Source organism: Canis aureus, chromosome X (genome assembly GCF_053574225.1).
Source record: "Canis aureus isolate CA01 chromosome X, VMU_Caureus_v.1.0, whole genome shotgun sequence".
NCBI classification, from domain to species: Eukaryota; Metazoa; Chordata; class Mammalia; order Carnivora; family Canidae; genus Canis; species Canis aureus.
Window position 1 is genome coordinate 112485667 of NC_135649.1, and position 14443 is coordinate 112500109.

Sequence of the window (14443 nt, forward strand, 5' to 3'; positions counted from 1 at the left end):
TTAAAAAAAATGCCAGGCACTGTCATAGGATCATTGGGGGAATAAAACAAAGTTCCTACCCTTGTGGAACTTACATTCTAGTAGGGGGAGGCCAACAATAAACAGCAATGTAATATATTAAGTCAGTTGTACAGACAATTGAATTAAGTAGAGTAGTGTAAGGTAAATTTGGAGTGCCACTGGGAAAGGAGTGTTGCATTTAAAATAAACTGCTCAGGATCCCTGGGTGGCTCAGAGGTTTAGCGCCTGCCTTTGGCCCAGGGCAAGATCCTGGAGTCCCGGGATCGAGTCCCACATTGGGCTCCCTGCATGGAGCCTGCTTCTCCCTCTGCCTCTGTCTCTGCCTCTCTCTCTCTGTCTCTCATGAATAAATAAATAAAATATTTTAAAAATATATAATATAATAAACTGCTCAAAGGAGGCCTTATTGAAAATTGGGCAAAAGATTGAAGGAATGAAGGAATTAGTAATAGGGCTATCAGCAGGAAGGATACCCCAGGAAGAGGGAATTGCCTGTGCAAAGACTGAAGTGGGGATGTGTCTGGCACATACAAAGGGATAGTAAGGCGGCCAGCATGGCAGGAATAGTGTACTAGGAGGAGGGTAGTAGGAGATAAGGTGGAGAGGTAATGCATGCCAGATCGTATAGATTTCTAGGCCACTGTAAAGGGTTTTTTTCTCTAACTCAGGATTTCTCAATCTTGACATTATTGACATTTGACCAGGTAACTCTGTTTTGAAGTTGCTCTATACATTGTAGGGTGTTGAGTAGCATCCCTGGCCTCTACCCATTAGATGCCAGTGAGTGGCACCCTCCCTCCAATTGTGACAACCAAAAATGTCTCCAAACACTGCAGATGTGCCTTGGGAAAGGTGAATCACCTCTAATTGGAAACCACTGCTCTCAGTGAAATGGGGACACAGTGCAGTTTTGGGAGCACAAAAGGGGCACCATCTGATTTATTTTTTTAAAAGATCATTCAGGCTGCCCTACTGGAAATCAACTGGGATGGGAAGCAAGAAGGGAGCAGGGAGATCATTCAGGAAAATCCAGGGTCTTGGAACAAAGGATATCTGGGACGCCTGGGTGGCTCAGCGGTTGAGCTTCTACCTTCAGCTCGGGTCATGATCATGGGGTCCTGGGATCAGGTCCCACATTGGGCTCCCCCAGGGAGCCTATCTTCTTCTTCTGCCTATGTCTCTGCCTCTCTCTGTATGTCTCTCATGAATAAATAAATAAAATCTTAAAAAAAAGAAAAGATGTCATAATGGAGGTGGTGAGAAGTGCCTGGGTGTTGGCTATATCTTGGAGAGACTGCCAGGGAGATGAGAAAGAAAGGAGTCAAGGATAGCTAGAAGATTCTCGACCTAATCAACTGGTAGGATGGGGTTGCCATGAACCAAGAGGAGGACCACAGTGTGCAGTAAAGGTTTTGGGTGGGACATCAGTAGCTCAGATTTGGGCATGTGGGGCAGCCCAGGTGGCTCAGTGGTTTAGCGCTGCCTACGCCCAGGACGTGATCCTGGAGACCTGGGATCGAGTCCCATGTTGGGCTCCCTGCATGGAGACTGCTTCTCCCTCTGCCTGTCTCTGCCTCTCTCTTTCTTTCTCTGTGTCTCTCATGAATGAATAGATGGAATCTTAATTAAAAAAAAAAAAAAGATTTGGGCATGTGAGTTTGAGATGAAATTCCAGTAATCCAAGTGAGACAATATGAAACTCTGACCCAGGAGAATAACAGTAGTAATGTACCACAGCTCTTTGTATTCAAGAGATTACCATTTTGGTGAAAAACACAAGATTTGGCACTCAACCAGAAGAGAGAAAAGGGAGGAAAGTGAAGAAGGCCCTGTGACTTTATGAATGGATGATGCTGGTGGTAGAATGAGGATGAATGCCTGAAGAGAGAAACAAGCTGGCAAAAGGAGCAAGTGGGAAGGAAAAGATGACAGTCTTTCTGCTAATCCTATGGATTAGAGGTCCAAGGGGGCAGTGGGAGGAAAAGTCTAGAAGAGTTGCCAGGGCAGCTCTGCTGCTCAGGAGAGATCACAAGGCTAGAGAGAGATGGAAAATCCCCACCTCTTCCCCAAGGAGTAGCAGGTGTATAGAGGGAGACTGACAAAATGGAGTAAGGCGGCCAAGAGACAGAAGGAGCAGTCAAAGACAATCAAGGAAGGAATAGAGCATGGAAGGTCAGCAGTGAGGAAGGTTCGAGGAAAATCCCAATAAACAGAAACTCAATTTAGCTAATGCTAGGCTATAATACCTATAGTAAGACATGAGGTTATTTACACTAAAGCCTAAAGCCAATCCACTCTGTTACATTAAAATTATAATTTATTGGTAGGTGGTTATTTAAATGTACCTATGGATCTCATAAAACCTAAGCTTGTAAAACCACAAATAATATTTACTAAACATTATCCATAACAATGAACTACTAGCATACATTACAAGATTTCACAGAAAATTTCCTTACTTAAGTTTGTCTTTAAGATGGGACTGTAGCCTGGATGGGTCTCATGAGTGCTAAGCCTTTTGTACTGTATGCCTTTGCTATCATTGATTATTTATATATGTCCTTGGCTTTTACTAACATGTCCTTTATCTGCTGTTTTGCAGACAGAAATGTGTGAAAAAAGAAAAATTCTAAAAGCCTTTAAAGAATCATTCATAAATTATGTATTCATTAAATGACAGATGGAGCTGACCATTGAACAACACAGCTGCACTTATATGTGGGTTTTTTTCCCCAATTAATACAGTATAGTACTGTAAATGTATTTTCTCTTCCCATGATTTTATTTTTTTTTTAAGAGTTTATTTATTTATTCATGAGAGACACAGAGAGAGAGAGGCAGAGATACAGGCAGAGGGAGAAGCAGGCTCCATGCAGGGATCCTGACGTGGGACTCGATCCTGGGTCTCCAGGATCAGGCCCTGGGCTGAAGGCAGCGCTAAACCGCTGAGCCACCCGGGCTGCCCTTCCCATGATTTTCTTAATCATATTTTTTTTCTCTCGCTTACTGTATTGTAAGAATATAGTATATAATACATATAACATACAAAACAGGTGATAACTGATTATGTTATTGGTAAGGTTTTTGATCAACAGCAGGCTATTAGTAGTTATGTGTTGGGGCAATCAGGTTTTAGGTAGAGTTTCAACTGGGCAGGGGGTCAGTGCCCCTAATCCTGTGCTGTTCAAGGGTCAACTGTAGTTTGCACTCTGCCCAATTAAACCATTTATATGTATGCAAAACAGATGGGAAAAAAGTACTCTAACCAAAGGTTACAATCACATTGAAAAAAATTCCTTGATTCTGATCAGACTGTCCATTTTCTCACCTCCTGAGCTCAAAGGAAGCCAGTCTTTTGCAATGCCCTGAAATGTAAACGAGAGGTTATGCTGTCAGGTCCCAACTCAGAAAGTTGAGCTTCTTCCTCTCACCTACTTCTTCCCGAAGACCATGATCCCAATCTGGGGTTGCCAGAGGTTTCAAAATACATTTGTAGTAACTGTTTTGTGTGCTGCAACTAAGTGCCCCAGTGCTGCCAGTGAGATGAAATGAATTTTCCTCCTCCCACCAGATTTCCAAAATATTCAAGTTCACTCATTCACTCACAATTCACTCAATCTTTATTGAGTCCCAGTGGTGAGTGGTCACAACGTTTTGCTTGGCTCCAGGGAGAACAGGGCAGGCGTGTACAGGCCCAGAGAATGGTGCCCTTGCTGATCCTGGCCTTTCAGGGAATTTCAATGCTGGTTCTGACAATAAAAATTATCTGAGAAAGGCCCCAGGTAGCAGAAAGTTTTTCCAACATATCCATGAACAGGGACCATTTTGACTGGTGTGCAGAGGCAGATAAGGGGTAGGGTCTGGTGCAGCTTCCCTCATGAGGGAAATCTGGCTACTCCACACTTATTGCAGCAAGGTTTTTAGTAGGAGAGAGGACATGGCCAGATTAGCAGTAAAGGATGAAGAAGGAGAAGCAGAAAGCAATGTAGTTTTCAGTGGTTAGGAGAGAACAGGTTCTAACCCAGTTAAGGTGTACACATTAACTTCTTATATTTCTCAAACTTTCCCTGGGAAAATACAGAAGAGGGGAGGGCACTTACATTCATATTAAGGAGCTGCCACCAGCCTTAAGGTAGTAGCATTTAATACCGAATGCGACAAAGACTCTTAATTATTAAAAATGTTTGTACTTCAGCGGTTCTCCTTCAGTTCTGGGGCGGGGCACAGAACAAAAAGGCCAGAAGTAATTGCGGAATAGAAAAGGCTCAGATTTGTCCACGTGACATAGCTGTGATGCTGCTCCCCTGGCTTGGAGGTGGCTGTGACTCTGTCCATAGACCCTGGTACAGTCGGGGGCGGGGGATGGGGGGAATACAATCCAGAGCCAAGTTAGTCCCAGCTTGTCGCGCCTCGGTTGTTGTCGCCGAACTGCAGTATCCGATTTTGTAGCCTTTACTCCTGTGTCCAGAGGACTGGAGTTTTTTGAGTTAATTCGCATCCAACCCCTCCTGGTAACACCCCCTCTTAGGGAACTGCCCTCACGCACGGGACAGCCCCTCCCCCGCCAAATTCCCTCAGACAGCTGTTCCCCGACAAGTGCAATGGCACCCTAAGGAAGGTGCAGCCACCCGGTGGGTGACTCCCACAGTAGAAGGGGGTTGCGGGGCGGGGTGGGGGAGAGCGACGCCGCGCCGAGACCCCCGCAACACTCGCAGGACCAACAGCTGTGCGCTCAGGCCTGGCGGGGCGAGGCGGCGGGGCGTGAGGACGGTCCCGGCCCTCCCTGAGCCCGCATGTCCCCGCTGTGGCCGCCACCCCAGTCGGCCACCGGCCCTTACCTTAGAGTTTCGCCGGAGCGCGAACCTCGGCAGCTAGCTGGAGCCCGGGACCCGCCGCAACTGCGCGGGGCCATCATAGCCACGCCCCGTCTTCACGCCCCACAGCCCAGGCCACGCCCCTCCCCTCCGAGCCTCCCCTCTTGGGGCCGGGACCACGCCCCCTCGCGTCCTTTCGCGCCGCCCTGGCCACGCCCCTCCAGGCCCTACGGTCCGTGGCCGAGGCCGGGCCGCGCCCCTCCCGTCGCAGCCACGCCTCCTCGCCCGGGCCACGCCCCCGGGCTCCTCCCCCCCCCCTCCCCGCCCCCCCCCCCCCCCCCCCCGGCCGGCTGGGCTTGCTGCGGGGATCCCGGGTCGCGTGGGCGGCCTCCCTAGTCTCTAGAGAAACCCTCCCGGGTCTGGGAACTGAGCGCCGGCGACATTTTGTCCGGTGAAATCAGACTGCAGGCTTAAGAGCCTCGTCTAGAGAATGACTTTCCTCGGGTTTCTCCCATTTCCAAACATCAATACTGAAGGTACTGAGAGCAGGTGGCTCAGGAGGGAAACACAAACATTGGACGAGTCCCACAACTGTGTCCCTTCCTGTTGTTTTCATGTCCGCTTTACCCGAGTTTCTTGCGGCCAGTTTCCATGTCCGATCTCCAATTTGGAGCTGCTCCTTCCAGGCAGTTTTCACATCCTCTAAACCAGAACGATGGACCAATGTTCCTTCTAGTCCCTCAGCCAACCTTAAGTGCTACACAGAAGAGTGGAGTAAACACAACTCCTGTATTTCCTGATACATCCTTCAGAGGCCCTGGCTTGAGCGCCCAGTGAGCTCTGGCTGTCGCCGGCCTGTGGAGACACCGCCACACTGACACTGAAACTCTGGTTGCAGCCCTGTGTGCACCCTGACATCACTCTGCTAGCCTTATTCTCTCCACTTACAACTCTAGGTTCACAAGAGAAATATGAAGCTTATAACCAGCTTTTCTACCCCAGTGAAGAAATCTCTGATTCACTCATTCATTTATTCAAATCCTATTTTTTGAGTACATGCTCCCCTAATAAAGAAGATAACCTTCAAGGAGCTTATAGTCTAAAGTTGTCCCAAGCCGGGTTTGGATGTGACAAGAAATGATGAGAAAGAGAAGGTGTAGCAAGGGATCGATAGGTGCAAAAGCATTTGGTAAGCACATGTCTTCCTGATTTGATTCGTAGGAATTTTTTGGGGTAGCAAACATAGGAAGTCAGTTTTGTAGGACTTAGTACACTTCTTCACACTATAAATTCTCAATCAATATTCACTGAATACTTAACCCTTTTCACATGTGTGGAAACATAACATTTCTTTGCTCTCAGCAGTAAGATTTGCTACATTTATTTCTTCATATGCCAGGGATACATATTTTATGATAGCATATTTAGTTACTTTTTCTTTTCTTTCCACTCCATTCTATTTCTGGCTTGAAGATAGTGGAAATATTTAAAATGCTACGCTACAAAGAACACAGAGAAAAGAACAACTTTTAACAAAACAGTCCTATTAAGGTCATCCAGAACCCTAAGAACCCTGCCTCATTTATAAAATGTTTCAACTGTCACTCATTTTTGCCTAAAAAAATGAACTCACCGAAACTGGCTCAAATACAGCCTGTATAAACTACTGAGCTGATTTCTATAGTGAGTTCTACGTCACCTTCCTCCACAAATAATCTGAGGCAGCTTATTAAAATATTGACATTACTGGATAAAACAAATAGCTGAAGGAGCCAGGGAAAGGGGAACTTAATGTAAGGAAAATAAAGCAGCCAACGATAAGATTAGCATTTCAGTATACAGGCCACCAGATCCAGAACAGTTGTTTAATTTGGGACAAAGATTTGCCCCTAAGCTTTTGAACAGCATCAGAAACGAAGAAATACCGAACGTTTTAAGGTTTTCCAGTGTTCTTAAGATAAAATCAATCTTTTAGATATTTTTAGAAACACATTTTTTTCTTGAATTTTAGCCCTGAGAAAAATCCTGTTTTCTCATATAGAGAGGATGTAGTGAGCTAAGTGGGAAATAAGTGTTGTGAGGAGTTAAACACAGGTCCTCTCAATGTAAGCTGTTGGCACAAACCCAAAGCACACCGTTTTAAATCAATTCTATGAGCCATCAAAACTTTTCTGTTTATCCAAGTATGCAGGCCAATAGGTTTCAACTCATATGTCAAGTTTGAGGTGTTTGTCGGGGCTTCCCGAATAACTGTGTTGAGCTTTGTAGCTTTCTCTAGGCTTGGAAGGAAAAAGTTCTGTGACTAATTAGCAAAGTCTGTCATGGGTGCGGGCTGGATGAGTGGCTGCATGCAAAAACCTATCTGACAGCTTCGATTTGCAGAAATAGAGGTCTCTGCATGCAGAACTTTTGTGTAGTAGTCACTCCAAGTCAACAATTCTCATTATAGGACTTTTGATAAATATCCAACAGTGGAGTTCGTTATCCTTTCTCTCTCTCTCTCTCTCTTTTTTTTTTAAGATTTTATTTATTTATTCATGAGAGACAGAGAGGGAGACAGAGGGGCAGAGACACAAGCAGAGGGAGAAGCAGGCTCCATGTAGGGAGCCCGATGTGGGACTCGATCCCGGGACTCCAGGATCAGGCCCTGGGCCAAAGGCAGGCACTAAACCACTGAGCCACCCAGGGATCCTTCGTTATCCTTTCTCAATCTCTCCCACCCACACCAGTCTCCCCTGTTCTTCCCTGTCTCAGCGCATTTCCTTTGCTGTTCCCATCATTTGGACCACTCTTTACTAGATTTATATGACTGGTTTTTTTCTCAACATTCAGCTGTCAGCTAAAAGGTTGTCCCTTTAGAGCTGTCTTTCCCGACAACCACATCTGAAGTTGTATCCAGAGCCTCTCCATCTGCACTGAATGAACGTGAGGGTCACCTGGAGATCCTGTTACAATGCATATCTGACTCTGATTCTGGAGTGTGACCTGAGATTGTGCATTTCAAGCAATTGCTCTGGAGATGCAAACCTGATGTTCCACAAAACACGCTTTAAGTAGCCGCCCCATTTCTCTATCTCTGTTACATTATCTGTTTCATTTTCCTCATGGGGTGTCTCACAATGTGCAACTATTTATTTTCTGGTTTGTATATTGGATTGTTTGTGGGTTGGTTGTTTACTAAATGTAAATTCCCTAAGAGCTGGGACTTGGACCAGTTTGTTCGACTTTGTATTCCCAGCACTTAACACAGTACTGGCCCACTGGTAGGGGCTCCGTAAATATCGGTGAATAAGTGATGTTCAAGGTTCATTGATTTCTTCATCTCTTCAGTTCCTGCTTATTGAATACTTAACTGCTCATTTACATACCAGGAAATAGACTATAAAGGAAAAATGGCAGTGCTCCTCGAGTACCAGTTCAGGAACTGCTAGTTACTGGCCCAAGCGGAAATAAGAAACTTGAACCAGAATGTAAATCTGATATGTCATTAAACACAGTGCTCAGTTAAGAGGGCTTTTTTTCATGGCAAGGCTTTCTTGATGACAGAAGCAATGAGTTGCTTTTCCTCCCAGGGCAAGAAACTCTGGGGAGAAGGAAAGATTTTAAGCGATAACAGAGAATTATGGGAGAGACAAAGAATTTGGGGAGACTAGGTGTGATGCTTAATTTTCTGTTTCAACTTGGTCAGGCCATAATGTTTAGATATTCTGTCAACATTAGTCTAGATGTTACTATTAAAGTTTTTTTTTTCCGGGGCCCTGGGGTGGGGGGTGAGATTAGCATTTGAATTGGTAGACTTTGAGTACAGCAGATTACTCTTCATATTGTGAGTGAGCCCCCAACCAATCAATTGAGAGCCTTAATAGAACAAAGCCTGACCTCCTCTGGAGGAATTTTGCCAGCCAACTGTTTGGACTCAATTCTACTCTGAGTCCCAGCCTGCAAGCTTACTGCAGATTTTGGACTTAACAACTCCATTATCATTTGACCCAATTCCTTAAAATCAATCTTCCTGTCTGTCTGTCTGTCTGTCTGTCTCTATATATACATATCTTGTTTATTTAGTTTTTCTGCAGAACTCTGACTAATACCCAAGCTATTACAGAAAAGACTGAGAGCTGGCCCCTTCACCTTGGCCTTGGCACCTGAACTCAGTCCTAGTCCACGGGATACTCCCTTGGCTTCTCCTCTGATCCTTCATGGCTATTCCCATTCCTCTTAAGTTAAGCCCCTCTACTCTGGCTGACTGGACTTTTCTTTTTTTTTTTTTTTTTTTAATTTATTTATGATAGTCACAGAGAGAGAGAGAGAGGCAGAGACATAGGCAGAGGGAGAAGCAGCCTCCATGCACCGGGAGCCCGACGTGGGATTCGATCCCGGGTCTCCAGGTTAAGCTGACTGGACTTTTCTTACCCGAGCCTCTACCCATCCCTTCCCCCTGCCACACTCCTCCTTTTCCTAGTCAACCCTGGTGCTCCACCGTGGCCACCACAGCCTGGTAAAGCTCCTAACATTCCATCTAGGCCATGTCCTTTTCCTTCTTATTGCCACAAGCTAGGCCCTCTGATCAAAGTGGTGACCACACAGCTACTACCAGAGCCATGAACCCTGTACATCTAAATAGAGATGCCCACTACCAAGGCACCACAAAGAACCTTGGGAAACATACAATTAAAACAAAAAATGGGCAGCCCCGGTGGCTCAGTGGTTTAAGCGCCACCTTCAGTCCGGGGCGTGATCCTGCAGACCCGGGATCAAGTCCCACCGTAGGGCTCCCTGCATGGAGCCTGCTTCTCCCTCTGCCTGTGTCTCTGCCTCTCTGTGTCTTTCATGAATAAATAAATAAAATCTTTTAAAAAAATAAAAAAAATATGGGGCACCTGGGTGGCTCAGTCCATTAAGCATCTGCCTTGGGCTCAGGTCATGATGTCAGGGGCCTGGGATCTGCTCAGCGTGGAGTCTGCTTCTCCCTCTCCCTCTCCTTCTATGCCCTCCCTCCCTCTCTCTCAAATAATTAAAAATCTTTATTAGGAAAACAGATAATACATGAAACAGAGAATTGTCATTAAGAACAGAAACATGTGAGATGCAGGCATTTTGAGAGAGAGAAGGAATTGTGGGAAAAACAAGGTACTGTGGGAGAGACTGAGAATTCACCCTTTGTGCTTGCCTGTCTTTTCTGCTTTGCCACCTTTGTTCCTCCATGACTACCATGCCTCCACCCGGCAGCCCACTTTTCCCACCCACTTTTCCCACTATGGCCATTCCTCAGATGGTTCCATGGCACCTTGCTCTCCATTCACAGCCACTCTGTGCTGCATCATTGCCATGCTCCCTGCCTAGGACCCACAGATAATTATAGGAAACATCAAATTAGAAGAGAATTCTGGGAGAGAAAGACAGTTGTTGGAGAGAATGAAGCATTTTGGGAGAGAACAGAGAATTCTGGGCAAAAACAGAATTGTGGGGAGACCTCTAGATGGCATAATTGTCGAAGAGCATGGAAGACTGGGAGAAAACAATCATGAGAGACATGAAGGATTGGGAAGAACATGGAGGATGGTTGTGGGAGACAACAAGAATTGTGGGAAAGACAGGAATTGTGGGAAAAACAAGGTATTTTGTGGGGGAAAAACAAACAATTCACCTCCTCCTGAAGTACTCATACCCTTACCCATGCCTCTCCTGCAAGACCACCCCTAACCTTCTGGCCATGCCCTCACACTATGACTCATGCCCTCTTTCCTAGGTTATGCGAATTTTACTCCTTCATGACCACACACCTCTATTGGGCAGGCCTCCTATGTTGGTAGGGGCTCCGTAAATATCGGTGAATAAGTGATGTTCAAGGTTCATTGATTTCTTCTTCATCTCTGATGCTTAATTTTATGTTCTTGTTCTTCTACCCAACTGTCCTGTATGGGCCATGCCTTTCATCTTCTGGCCATGCCTGTCTGAGTCATATCCCACCCTCCTAAGCCACGCTACTTCCAGCACCACAATGCCTTTCTTGCTGGGGCCACATGCAGTTTGACCATGATCACACCCCTGTGCTGTCATAGTTGTGCCTTTTACCTGCATGCTGGTAAGAATTGTAGGAAAGAACAACCAATGGATGGGTCAGTAAAGAAATTTAAAAAGAAGTCAAAAATATTTTGAGACAAAAAAATATTTTGAGATAAATGAGAATAGAAATACAACATGCCAAAATTTATGGGATGCAGCAAAAGCAGTTCTAAGAGGGAAGTTTATTTATTTATTTATTTTTAAATATTTTATTTATTTATTCATGAGAGACACAGAGAAAGGCAGAGACATAAGCAGAGGGAGAAGCAGGCTACATGCGGGAAGCCCGACGTGGGACTCGATCCTAGGACTCCAGGATCACGGCCTGAGCTGAAGGCAGACACTTAACCGCTGAGCCACCCAGGCGTTCCTAGAGGGAAGTTTAGACTGATAGATACCAACATTAAAAAATAACAAAAATCTCAAACACCCTAACTTTATACCTCACAGAACTAGAAAAAGAACAACAAATGAAGCCCAAATTTAATAGAAGGAAAGACAAAGAGAGAAGAAATAAATGAAACAGAGACTAACAAGATGATAGAAAAGATAAATAAAACTAAGAGCTGGCACATTGAAATGATAAATTGACAACTGAGGTAGACTCACCAAGAAAAGATGAGAGGGCTCAGGTAAATAAAATCAGAAATGAGAGAGGAGACAACACAACTGATACAATAGAAATACAATGAAAAAAATTAAAATAAAAAAATAAAAAGAAATTCAATGGATCAACAATTACATGTCAACAAATTGGACAACCTAGAATAAATGGATCAATTCCTAGAAACACCCGATCTTCCAAGACTGATGAAGAAACAGAAAATCTGAACAGATGGACTACTAGTGAGGAGACTGATTCAGTAAACAAAAGCCACCTCAACGACAAAAGTCCAGGACTAGATGGCTTCACTGATGAATTTTATCAAATATTCAAAGAAGAATTAGTATCTGTCCTTCTTAAATTCTTCCAAAATATTGAAGAGGAAGGAAACTTCCAAACTCATTTTACAAAGCCAGTATTACCCTGATACCAAAACCAGACAAGGACACCACAAGAAAAGAAAATTACAGACCAGTATTTCTGATGAACATAGATGCAAAAATTCTCAATAAAATTTAGCAAACCAAGTTCAACAGTACACTAAAAAATTATACACCATGATCAAGTGGGATTTATTCCAGGTATGCAAGGATGATTCAATATCCACAAATCAACAACATGATATACCACATTAACAAAATGAATAAAAATCACATGATCATCTCAATTGAAGCAAAAAAAAAAACACACACACACACAAAATTCAGCATCCATTTATGATAAAAACTTGCAACAAAGTGGGTATATAAGGAACATACTTCAATGTGATAAAAACCATATTTGACAAGCCCACAGCTAACATCATACTTAATGGTGAAAAACTGAAAGCTTTTCCTCTAAGATCAGGAACAAGACAAGGATGCCCACTCTCACCACTTTAATTCAACATCATATTGGAGATCCTAGCCAGAACTATTAGGCAAGAAAAAGAAATAAAAGGCATCCAAATTAGAAAGAAACAATTAGAACTGTTTGCAGATGGCATTTTATATGAAAGCTGTAAAGACTCTACCAAGGGGCAGCCCAGGTGGCTCAGCGGTTTAGCACTGCCTTCAGCACAGAGCATGATCCTGGAGACCTGGGATTGAGTCCCACATCAGGCTCCCTGCATGGAGCCTGCTTCTCTCTCTGCCTGTGTTTCTGCCTCTTTCTCCGTGTCTCTCATGAATAAATAAATAAAATCTTTTAAAAAATGCAAAAAAGACTCTACCAAGAAACTGGTAGAGTTAGTCAATGAATTCAGTAAAGTTGCAGGATACAAAATCAGTATACAAAAATCTGTTACATTTTTATAGATTAATAATGAACAATCAGAAAGAGAAATTTAAAAAAATCCAATTCATAATTGTATCAAAAAGAATAAAATACCTAGGAATAAATTTAACCAAGGAAGTAAAACACCTATACATGGAAAACTGTGAGATTGATGAAAGTAACAGAAGAAGACACAAATAAATAGAAAGAAGGGCACCTGGATGGCACAGCCAGTTAAGCATCCAACTGTTGGTTTTGGCTCAAGTTGTGATCTCAGAGCCATGAGATCAAGCCCCATGTCAGGCTTCATGCTCAGTGCAGAGTCTGCTTGGAACTCTCTCCCACTCCCTATGCCTATTTGGAAGAATTAATATTGCTATAAAGCAATATTATACTAAAAAAGCAATAAAGCAATCTATAGAGTCAATGCAGTCTCTATCAAGATTCCAATGGTGATTTTTTTACAGAAATAGAACAAATAATCCTAAAATTTGTATTAAATCACAAAAAAAACCCAAATAGCCAATGCAACCTTGAGAACATAAAACAAAGCTGAAGGCATCACATGTCTTGATTTCAAGCTATATTGCAAAGCTATAATAATTACAACAGTATGATATTGGCATAAAAACAGACACATAGATCAATGGAACAAAATAGAGAGCCAAGAAATAAACATACATGTATATGGCCAAATAATTTGTGACAAAGGAGTCAAGAATATACAATGGGGAAAGGACAGTCTCTTTAATAAATGGTGTTGGGAAAACTGGACAGCCACATGCAAAAGAATGAAATTAGACTACTGTCTCATACTATTCCCCCAAATTCAAAATGGCTTAAAGACTGGAATGTAAGACCTGAAACCATAAAAGTTCTAGAAGAAAGCATAGATGGTAAGCTCCTTGACATTGGTCTTGAGAATGATTTTTTTTATCTGACTCCAAAAGCAAAGACAAGAAAAGCAAAAATAAATAAGTGGGACTGTATCAAACTAAAAAGCTTCTGTACAACAAAGGAAACCATCAACCAAATGTAAAGGCAACCTACTGAATGGGAGAAAATATGTGCAAATCATAATCCGCTAAGCAGCTAATATACAAAATATATTTGAAAAACTCATACTATTCAATTGCAAAATAAACAAACAGACAATTTGATTTAAAAGTGGACAGAAAAAAAAAAAAAAAAAAAGTGGACAGAGGGGCAGCCCTGGTGGCGCAGCGGTTTGGCTCCACCTGCGGCCTGGGGTGTGATCCTGGAGACCCGGGATCGAGTCCTGCATCGGGCTCCCTGCATGGAGCCTGCTTCTCCCTCTGTCTGTGTCTCTGCCTCTCTCTCTCTGTGTCTATGAATAAATAAATAAAATCTTAAAAAAAAATAAAAGTGGACAGAGGATCTGAATAGACATTTTTCCAAAGAAGAGATACAAATGGCCAACAGGTACATGAAAAGATGCTCAACATCACTCATCATCAGGGAAATGCAAATCAAAACCAAAATGAGATATCACCTCATGCCTGTCAGAATGGCAATTATCAAAAAGACAAGAAATTTCAAGTGTTGGTGAGGGTAAGGAGAAAAGAGAACCCTTGTGCACTGTTGGTGGGGATATAAGTTGGCGTAATTGCTATGGAAAACTGTATAGAATTCCTAAAAAAATTAGGAATAGAACTACCATATG

The 14443-nt window shown here is 43.3% G+C and overlaps 1 protein-coding gene across 6 annotated transcripts in view; it reads right to left on the reverse strand.

The window, feature by feature from the left end:
• The window catches only part of CA5B (carbonic anhydrase 5B), a 133051-nt gene that overhangs the window by 55842 nt on the left and 62766 nt on the right, over positions 1 to 14443 (reverse strand). The window contains exon 1 of one of the 6 annotated variants that reach the window (XM_077888850.1): positions 4860 to 4970. The exons of 4 other annotated variants lie outside the window; for them this stretch is intronic. The gene's annotated coding sequence lies outside the window, so the exon portion shown is untranslated. Of the gene's footprint in view, positions 1 to 3349; positions 3375 to 4859; positions 4971 to 14443 lie in introns of those variants that run through there. One more of the 6 variants, XM_077888851.1, reaches the window with a different exon arrangement.